This window comes from Ananas comosus, linkage group 7 (assembly GCF_001540865.1).
Source record: "Ananas comosus cultivar F153 linkage group 7, ASM154086v1, whole genome shotgun sequence".
NCBI classification, from domain to species: Eukaryota; Viridiplantae; Streptophyta; class Magnoliopsida; order Poales; family Bromeliaceae; genus Ananas; species Ananas comosus.
In genome coordinates this window covers 7100183-7110893 of record NC_033627.1, presented here as the reverse complement: position 1 = coordinate 7110893, position 10711 = coordinate 7100183, and the positions used below count along the sequence as shown (strand labels likewise).

Genomic DNA, 10711 nt, shown 5'->3' with positions numbered 1-10711 from the left:
TGAATGGCATTAGAGTTCGTGCTTTATTTTGATACCGGGGTGACATCGATTCATTTTTAGATCGGCTGTTTGCCGGGTGTGCATGGCTCCTTGCTTGTTCCTTTGCTTGCATACGGCGACATGTTTAGTACCCGACACGTCTTGGGACATTAAGAGGAGTATAGGCCCAGTTGCCCTGTTCGGGTAGGAGATTGGTAGGCGTAGATTTGCTAGCTTTGCGCAAGCTGGGATTTTGATGTGGTTTGGCCTGGATTGGTTGAACATTTATTATGCCACGATTGATTGGTATAGATCGCACGGTTATTTAGAGAAAACCTGTGGCAGACTGAGTGGTATTTAGTGGCATGCGCGAGGTTCGTAGTTGCTGCGATGACGATCAGCTCGTCTCGGAGTAGGTACTGATAGCAGAGGTGCGTAGCCTATTTGGCCATAGTGTTTGTGCTGGGGGTGAGGATGACATTGCCTAGGACTCGGGATATCCCGGCGTGCGGGGAATTCCAGGCCATGTGCTTTCCAGCCTCGACAGCTATTACGCGTATGCTCCTTTTGATAGGGAGATTGAGTTACTGTGGTAAGATCTCGTCCCTGGGATACCAATTCAAAGGCGCCCTATAGAATGGCACGTGACAGAGCTGAGGGAGGATGGGCACAGCTGCAGGATTTTGTTAGGACAAGGGCTTCATTCGACGAGCGTTTCTGCCTTGGGGCACAGTTTTGTTCGTCAGACAAGAAGAGCGATCACTTGCCTTTGCTGATGGATATCATGAACTTAATTAAAGTCACGATCAAGAACAAGTATCCGTTCGCGAGGATCGAACGACTTGTTTTGATCAGCTTCAGGGATCGTGTGGTATTCCAAAGAATTGACTTGCAGTCGGGATACACAGTTAAAGATAAGATCGAGGATGTATCAAAGACGTTTTCAGGAACGGTATGGACATTTATGAGTTTCACATTATGCCGTTCTGCCTCACTAATGCCCGGCAGCTTTTATGGATCTGATGAACCGTGTCTTTAAGCCTTATCTAGACAGGTTCGTCGTGGTGTTCATCGACGATTTTTTGGTCTTACTCTGCGAAGGATGCAGATCACGAGCGGAGCATTGAGGGATTGTGGCTCATGTACTTCGGGAAAGGAAGCTTATGCCCAAGTTGAAGAATAACGTGAGTTATTAGGCTCGAGAGGTAGCTTTCCTTGCGGACATTTATTCCGGATCGGGTATAGCCACGGTGGATCCTTAAGAAGATTGAAGCAATCAAGGATCTTGGCGAGACCGACGAGCGTCACGGAGATAGGTAGCTTCCTGCGATTGGCCGGTTACTACCGGAGATTTGTAGAAGGGGTTTGCTAAACTTGTCTACTCCCCTCACGAGGCTCACGACAAGGGAGTCAAGTTCATTTGGAATGACGCGTGATAGCCGAGCGAAGCTTTCAGAGTTGAAGCAGCGATTGACTACCACCCGCATCTTGACCGCCTACCAGTAGCTGGCATCTGGCGTTATGTGGTTCTATTAGTGATTGGCTTTACTTAATGGTTTGGGGTTGTATTGATGCAGCGATGGCAAGGTGATCGCGTATGCTGCTCGCCAACTAAATGAATTATGCAGAAGAATACCCGACCGCATGATTTGGAATTGGCGGCTTGTAGTTTCGCATTGAAGCTATGGCCGCACTACCTCTATGGCGAGCGTAATTTGTGAAGTATACACGGTCACAAGAGCTTAAAGTACCTGTTTACTCAGATCAGGGAGTTGAACTTGATGCAGCGCAGGATGGTTTGGAGTCTAGCTCAAGGAATTATGATCTGACGATTTCATATTACCACCAGGCAAGGCTAACGTGGTGGCCGCGATGACGTGCTAAGTAGCGAAATCGATGGAAAAGCCCCGTAGGCGAACCCTATAGCGATGACATATTAGTGGAGCTCAACCGCAGTTGACTTCGAGCAGATGAAGCGGTTCCTTGGAGTTGGGAAGTGACTCCTGACACGCCTATGAGCCGTTTGAGACTTTGGTAGTGCCACCCACTCTTTGGATGAATTCACAGAAAAGCAAGCTTCCGATGTGGCATGTTTGCCAAAAGATTCGAGAAAAATGACGATTGATGTTGCACCGGCGGATTTCCTTGTGGACGACCGAGCGGTTTGATGCGCTTTCCGGAGGACGACTCTGTGTTCCGGCTGGATTCTGGGAATTAAAGAAATATTCTTCAAACGAAGCACACGAGACCACCGTATGCTATACATCCGGAGGCACCAAGATGCTACAAGAACTTGGAAGTTGCTTATTGGTGGCCGGGTTATGAAAAAGGAATGTGGCGAGTTGGTCGCTAATGCTTAACTTGCAACGATGTGAAAGCGAGCTCACCCGAGTTTCCGCCGTGAAAACTTCACTGGTACTATTCCCGTGTGGAAGTGGAGAAGATCACCATGGATTTTGTGAACAGGATTACAAGTCACAGGCGTGGGCATGACGTATTTGGGTGATTGTGGATAGGTTGACGAAGTCGCGCGGCAGCTTTCATACCTATTCATCGATTGGCCGGACGAGAAGCTCGCACAAGTGTATCCTTTGATGGATTGGGATGCGAATTCATGGAGTGCCTACCTCATTTTATCTGGATCGCGACACGTTTTCTTCGTCGTCTCATTTTGGAGGAGTCTGCAGGGACGCCTTAGCACCCGATTGGATTTCAGTTACAGCATTCACCCGCAGAAGTGATGGCAGTCGGAGGTACTATCCAGACTTGGAGGATATGCCTCCGGGCATGTGTGATAGACTGTCCAGGGAGGATGGCTCGCCAGACCTACCTATGGCCAGAAGTTTGCTTTATAACAACGTTATCAAGCAAGCATCAAGATGGCGCCTTCGCAAGCACTCTGATGGACGGAAGTGTAGATCGCCACTTCATCTGGAGCGAGTTGGCCGAGAGTTTGGCTTTAGCCCCCGATGTTCTCCAGGAGCTTGAGGACAAGGTTCGAATGCTCCTTAGGATGCGACTTTTGACGGCCGCAGAGTATACAGAGCAGCTACGCCGAAGTCGACAGACGGGCCGAGACTTGGAGTTCCAGTTGGGGACATGTTTTCTTTCGATAGTCTCGCCCGGACTAGAGAGAATCAAGGATTCAGGGTGATTCGGGGAAAGTTGAGCCCCCGTTTCATTGAGACCGTATGAGATTTTCTTGGAGCGTGTAGTCGGGTAGCGTTATCGATTGGCTCTACACGAAACCTCTATCTGGCGCTGCACAAACGTCTTCAGGTATCGAGTTTTCCTTCGGAGGTACATTTTCATTGATCCAGCTCATGTTTTGGAAAAGCTGTTACAGTGGAACTGCGGCGACGGATTTGAGCTTCGAGGAGCAACCCGTGAAGATTTTGGCTACGCGGAGGTGAAGAAGCATGCGGAATCGCGGATATTCCGTATGTAAGCGATCCTTTGGAGCAACCAACGGGGAGCGGAGGCCACGTGGGACAGCTGGAGAGCGCTTGGCAGAGACACGTTATCCCCATCTTTTTTCAGATGCGAGTTCTGGGGCTATGACGTTGCTTTCGAGTTTCGCGGCACGAAAACTCCTTTTTAGGAGGGCGTGAATGTGACGGGCGGGGGGCCGCCCAACTGCGACCTTTTGCCAAATTGCGAGGTTCGAGTTGTTGATCTGGTGTGACGAGCCATTTTCGTCAGACTTTCTGACCAGCGGTCGTAAACGTGTTTCCGACCCATGGGTTCGACAAAGTCGAGAATTGTGGTTTGAACGGTTACCAAAATCAAAAAGTTGGATTTATTGTATAGCTCTCGGGTTTGCCTTCAGCTGCGGCTGTTCGTAACCGTACGGCGTTATCAGCTTGCATGTACCGTAGGTTGATCGATTGCTGTACGCGTACGTGGTAGTGTACGGTACACCAGACATTTTCAGCAAACCGAGGCTCGGGTTTGGGCTCTTTCGTGGGTGGTGTACCGGTACACAAACCCGTGTACCGGCTACACAGTGCAGAGCGGTGCTGTTTTCGTGGAGGGCTAGCCTACGTGCTGTTTTTTGCAGAACTTGTTACAACCCTTTCTAACAACCCAGCCCTTTGAGAGTCCTTTGAGCCCTAACCTGAGGAGACAAGGTAAAACTCCCTTTCTTGAGTTCTCTTCCATTTTTGATGGGATTTTTTGGTGAGTTTTTTGATCTTGCTCCTCCTTGCTTTTCTTGTTCTTTTTGGTTTCTCATGAGAGAAGTCTTTGAGTCTGGGATTGGGCAGCTTTGTGGGAGGCGAAAATCTTCAAACCCCATTTGGTATTGGGGCCTAGTTTGGAGTTCTATAGAGGTTAGTAACTAGATCCTTTCCTCTAGGATCTAATTTTTGTTGAATTTTACTAGATTCAAACCCTAGATTTGGAATTTTTTGAGTTAAATTTGGGGATTTCGTTTTGAGGGTTTATGTACCAATATTGATGGGTTTGAACCTTTGTTTAGGTTAGATTTTGGAGGACTCTAGCTCATTGGAGATTGGTCGAGAGCTGCCTTCGCAATCGGGACTAGGAGTGTGGTGGACGCCCTTCGCGTGACAAAACGATGAGCCTTTCGTTGACGACGAGTGGGTTGGGCTCTTCGAAATCGCGAGGAAATTCCTCCTAGTGTGTTAAATGCTTTATTTGTGCAAATTCAGGCATATTTCAATGTTTAGTAGATCTATGGGAATTTTGAATTGCTTGAAACTCATTATATTATGCATCAGAAAGTTACTTATATAAGTAGAGAGACAAATGTGACTTGTTAATAATGCTAGTATGAACGAATATTCTATGAAGAATGATAGAAATAAAGTTTCATGCCTCGATTTTGACTAGAAATTTATAAGTTCTTGAACTTAAGTATCCATGTTGGGACAAATGAAGCCATACGTGTCATAAAGAGGCACTTGGACCTAGCAGATTATTAAATGCAACATAGAGACTATGATAATAGGCCATTGACACACTATATTCCATATTTGAGATATGATGAAATAGTGATTGCGCCACGCAGGACATTGCTATAATACATGATTATGAACATGAGAATTTGGTACTGTGCGACTATCGTTTGATTACTTGCCAATTGTGCTTCATTCGCACATGCTTGTGCAGGGTACGCCTCCCTAAAGCCGGCACTCACGAGATTGGTCCATCGCCGATAACATATTCGCCGTGCGGTTGGGCGCCGCCAAGTGCGATTTGCCGTGGCGCCAGGCTTCACTTCTAGGGGGGCTGTGACTACCACGGGGCCATTATCTCCGGGCACCGGCCCAGACACTTCGGGTGGGTCTCAGGGCCATAGACAGCCTTCGGGTGGATCTCTTCAGATTTGAACTGGGAGTATTTCATTATGACCATAGGTGGACAGATAATGACTAGAGTATTATTTGGGACATTGACTAGAATAGTAAAACAACGGAACTTATACGTATTCGCATTGTTTAAATTATGATTAGTTGAGACTTTTACTTCATTGCAATAGTTGTTTTTCTACTTATGTTATTTAGGTTAAGTAGAGATATCATGTCTGTAGTAAGTTACATTTTACTTACTTTCGCTTTTATCATATTATAGTCACGGACATCTTTTGTACTTTTTGGGCTTGTGGTGCACTTTCACTGAGTCAGAAATTTGCCCACTGGGAACTAGATTTAATAGTTCTCACGCCCCTGTTTCTTATTTCCTTTTCAGAGCCTTCGGCACCGGCGGAGGCACGGGATCGCGGCAAGGGTGTCGCGTAGCTAGCCCGGGAGAGTTTCTTTTGCGCTAGGTGGTTGCTTCTTCTCCATTTTATCTTTTGAGAGAGTGTGAGGCTTTTGTATCCTTGTATAGAGACCACCTGTGTACCTACTTATAGCACTTGTATTTGGGATCCCTATTGTACTTACTTTATATTTTATTTAGAGGATTTACAGTTTTAACTTTATCCCTTGTTGTAGCAATTAGACATTTACTATGCTCTGATACTCCTAGATGTCTTTTATTATTGCTTTTATTATTGTTGTTTTTAGACGCCTTATATGTTGTAGACATATGGCGGGTCTGGGCACGCGCCGGGCGGGCTTCCGCTGGGTCCCGGGGCGTGACACTACCAAAAAAGCATGCAAGGAAATGGAAATGTACAACTACTACTCCTATAGCGCAATATGATCAACATAATTAACTTAGACATAAAAAGAACCCCGGATGCTTCGGGATGACACCCCCCACCTTTTGTGTATACGGAGGCTCTAGAAATGTGTTTCGGCGTTCTTTACGATGAAGCATCGGTCTTCTTGGTCCAAATGATGCTCAATCGGCCTTATTTTGCCGATAGCTCTTGATCCGCTAGACGAATCAAAATTCCGACTTCGCCCCCGCGTTTCGTTACCTAGCAATCAGGTTTACATGGTCTCAAATGAGATCAATCTCATACTTTACCAAAAATCCTATTTTGGAGCCCTAGGATTAGCACCAAGTTAAACCCATCTCAAAACCCTATATTCTAGCTCTAATCTTACCATTTATGGTGCTAGGGATTCATTTGATCCCATCCAAAGAGCTAAAACCCAAAAATCCTAAATTTCATAAGCTAGGGTTAAAAGCTTACCTCTAGGTTAGCTTAATAGAGAGAAGAGAGGAAGAGAGAGAAATCCAAAAGCTTCTTTTCCTTGATCTCCTTCTTCTTCTCCTTCCTTTTCTTCCTTCTTTTCCTTCTCTTTTCTTCTTCTTCTTCTTTTTCTTCTTCTGTAGCACACTGGACCTTTGTAAATTGCGAGGTTCGAGTGTTCGATTTGTATTCCGAACTTTTCCACACTTGGTGGAGGGCCGTCGATGGTATACCGGTCTAAAAGTTCGATCTCGAGAGTTTTGGCAGAGTCCTGAGAGTTTTACTCTCGGGGACCGGTCCCTGATAGGAGAGACCGGTCCTGTCACGCCCGGGTACCAGCGGAAGCATATCCGGGCTTGTGCACAGACCCGCCGTGTATACCACAACTCAAGTATACACAAGGCGTCTACAAACCATATAGTGAAAACATTCAATTCTAACCAGGTAATCAGAGCAAGTCTTTAAGTTAAACTTATACAAACCAAACCTTAATACAAGAAATAAGAAGAGCGTACAATTAACAAAAAACTTAATATACATCTCTGTGCTAAACTATATAAACTGTTGAAGGTGATGTAGTACACGTCCAAAAAGGCTCTAGCTAGCCGCTGACCCCTCGCCAGGAACCCTAGCCTTTCCCGCTGTGGAAGGCTCTGTAAAAACAACAACAAAGAGGGCGTGAGAACTATTAAACAATAGTTCCCAGTAGGTAAGCCGCCAAGAGTGGCGAAGTACACCACTAGGTCAACTGTGGCATGAGTAGATAGTAATAAGTAAGCAAGTAAATGCAATAAGCAAGTAAGTGCAATAAGCTAGTCAATGCAATAAGCAAATGTAAAAGTAAACTGCTCATGCTATTTGCTCAACAATCAATAAATGTCAATAGACTGCAGGTATCAATTATCACGATGAATTCTATCAATCATATTCTTGGCAATTTAACCAAACATATAGCAGATTGCAAGCAAGATAATTCATTCTTACCGGAATTACAGATAATAGCATGTACTATCATCTAATTACCTTCTACATTAGCAAGAATGAAACGTTCTTTTTGTCGCTAGTCAAACATGATGTCAACTTCTAGGTTATTCCGCACTAAGCTCACTTTAGATGTCAACTTTCTAGTCTGTTCATCAATCAGTTCACTTAACCCAAGACATATAGTAACTTTACTACTCTGTCCAGCTAAGGTTAAAGTACTTGACATAACCCAATTTCCAATGGATTTACACAAGGAAAATTCAAGCCGCACCGTGCCTAATGGCCCCGTGGTAGTCAACATCCCCACTCTAGGGATGAGCCTCCCCCACGGCATTCCATTTCGGCGCTCACTTCGTACATTTGCGAGCATCTGTCGCTAAGCTGTTCGGGAGTTCTGGCTTGGGGGAAGCGACCCCGCAAGTGTGTGCAAACGCACACAATGGCATGCAAGCCGTAGTCCACAGTACCAATCTCACAACAACATCATGTCCCTGACATGGGATCTTAACTCAAGCCACTCCGGAACGCGGGGCTTGGGAGGGCGCGACCCCCGCAAGCATGTACGAAAGAGCATAATGGCATGCTAGCTATAGTCCAGGGTACAAATATCTAAACAGCATCATGTCTCTGACATGGAATCTCAACTCGACCCAAAGTCGACATTGTAGTACCCAATCACAAATCACTATCAACAACTTGTTGACAAGATTCAATATAACTTAACAAGTTAAAGCTTTACACCACACTAGTGATTCTATCAGGCTATACCTGGTCAGTCACTCACAATCTCTCACTACTCCTTACACATAAAGAAAGTGGTTTACTAAGGTTCTGTTCATAAACTCATGGCACATATCCTTTAGTCCAATATAAATCTCTACTTGACTATACAAGTATGTTATCATATCCAAATCTAGTTATTTGCTAGATTATCTTCAGTTGAATAATCATTCAAATTATGCCATCATATGAAATTCTAGTTACTTACTAGAACATATACCATAATACAAGTCTACCATGTGAAAGTAGAAACTAACAGGGTAATGCAAGCAAGTAAAACAAGCGATAAAACACTCTTCACATGATCTCTATGCCATTCATTCCACAATTAGAATTGCATATGCCAAACAAAGGCCTTTACCTGATCTTTCAAAGTATAGCAACTATACTTGCTATATAACATTGCATAGCCATATCCAATATGACCTACACATTAATGCACATCTCAATGCCTTGAACTATACATATATTCACATGAATATGGAATAACTTCAACTCAGATGTCAAAGGAAACATAGAGGAAATTCGCCCATTTCGAGAAGGTCAAACCCACCTATCCCTAAGCTCAATCCAGCCACAAGAAGTCCCGAAACTCAACTCAACGGTGCCCCACTCTGCTGAAACCGAAACACGAAAAGCGTATCAAAACTACGACCGAAATGTCCAATTTCGGCACAAATTGCACTTAGTACAAAATAATAGTTTGAATCCCTGTTTTGGGCTAGTTTAGTACCTCAAGTTAAGCCTCTAATTGCCCTCACATATCAGCCAAAGATAATCTGAAAGTCAATCGCAGCCTCGCTGTGAACATTCATCAAAACGACATCAACATACTCGTATACTAGGTAGTATTGTCGGAATCTTACATAATCCAATTTCTAACTGAAATTTCAACTTACCCCAGGTTGAAACACCTTCTAAACCAGTCCCCAAGGTCACAAATTCAGCTCAAATTAATTTGGAAACCTGCTGTGAGCAAACATCCCAAAATCGCATCATGACTTCGCTAATATCATCGTTTTCATCATCGAAATAGAGAAAAACTCATTAATTACCTCGAAGGCTTTAACTCTGACTTTGGGGTGAAGAATTACAGCAAAACCACTCCTCAATTGGTGCTTTAAACCATCTCAAACCAGCTGGTAGCAAGAATTGAGAACCAACATCAAAAACTATCACTAATCTCAACCTAAAGAGAGAAACTAGCTTGTTTACCTCACTAGACTTCAATTCAGGTTCCCTGAAAGTTGGAGCTGCGAAAATACCTCTCATGCGAGTCCTTTCCACCCACTCGTAGCTGCTCCGAAGTCCACAAACCAGCTAGCGCGACGAACGGCGAGAAATAGGCGCAAATCAACAATTTCTACTCGAAGAGAGAGAAAACCTAGAGAGAGAAAGTGGGGAAGGTGCAAAACCCTTCCTCTGAGCTCCATGGACCCTCCAGCAGCTTCAGGAGTCGAGCTGGGTCATTTGGAGATAAGGCTGAGTGTCAAAAGACTAAAATAGGCCTGCTGCCACGCAGCTGCTGCTGCTGCTGCTTGCTGTACCGGTACAGGGTAATGTCTGTACCGGTACACAATGCAAAAATGCTGAATTTCGCCATTCAATGCACTTTCTTGCTTTTTACCTTCCAATCACCCTCTAACTTATCCAGAAATTTGTCCAAACCCTTTAGAATGTGTAGGGTAGTTTCATTTACCATTTCCCACAATCGAAATTCGTAATTGACCAATTTCAGAACATTGCAATAGAATAATGCAATTTCAATGCACTTTTCCATTTCCAGTTATCTGCTTGCTCCAGTAATTTGTTGAAGCCTCTCAAGAATCCTACAAAAGTTGTAGAAAAGTTCCAATCACTATTCCAACCCTCGAACTTGTCAATAGGCCCAGATTCAGTATATTACAGGTCCCCCAATGAACAGTGCTGCGTAGCAGGCGAGGCAACCGGTCCCTAGCAGTTGAGACCGGTCCCCGAGCGCGTCTGCGCGGGGAGAGACCGGTCCCGCGCAGGGAGAGACCGGTTCCCGAACGTTGGATTTTCGGGGGCAGGCTGAGAGACCGGTCCCAGGTCGGGGAGACCGGTCCCTCTGGGCGAAAACTGCCAAGTCCGGGCTGATGTAAATTTGAGTTTTTGAGGGGCTTATGTGGATTTTGTTACTTTAGAGGCTATAAGCAGCCTCTCCTCCCCTCTCACTCTCATTTTCTCTCCCTCACACTCTTCCTACACTTCTAGAGAGAGAAAGGGAAGGAGAAGAAGGAAAAGAAGAGGAGAAGGAGCTTGCATAGAGGCCTTGGAGCATCATCTTCTTCCTCATTTCTCACCTTCGGTGGCTTTGAACTTGCGGTTGGAGTATTG

At 45.0% G+C, this 10711-nt stretch overlaps 1 long non-coding RNA gene across 1 annotated transcript; it reads right to left on the bottom strand.

The window, feature by feature from the left end:
* LOC109712431 lies at positions 8913-9279 on the bottom strand. The gene is made up of 3 exons (XR_002216844.1): positions 9253-9279; positions 9087-9154; positions 8913-8970 (listed from the first exon to the last, which is right to left on the bottom strand). It is a non-coding gene; the product is annotated as an uncharacterized LOC109712431 (long non-coding RNA).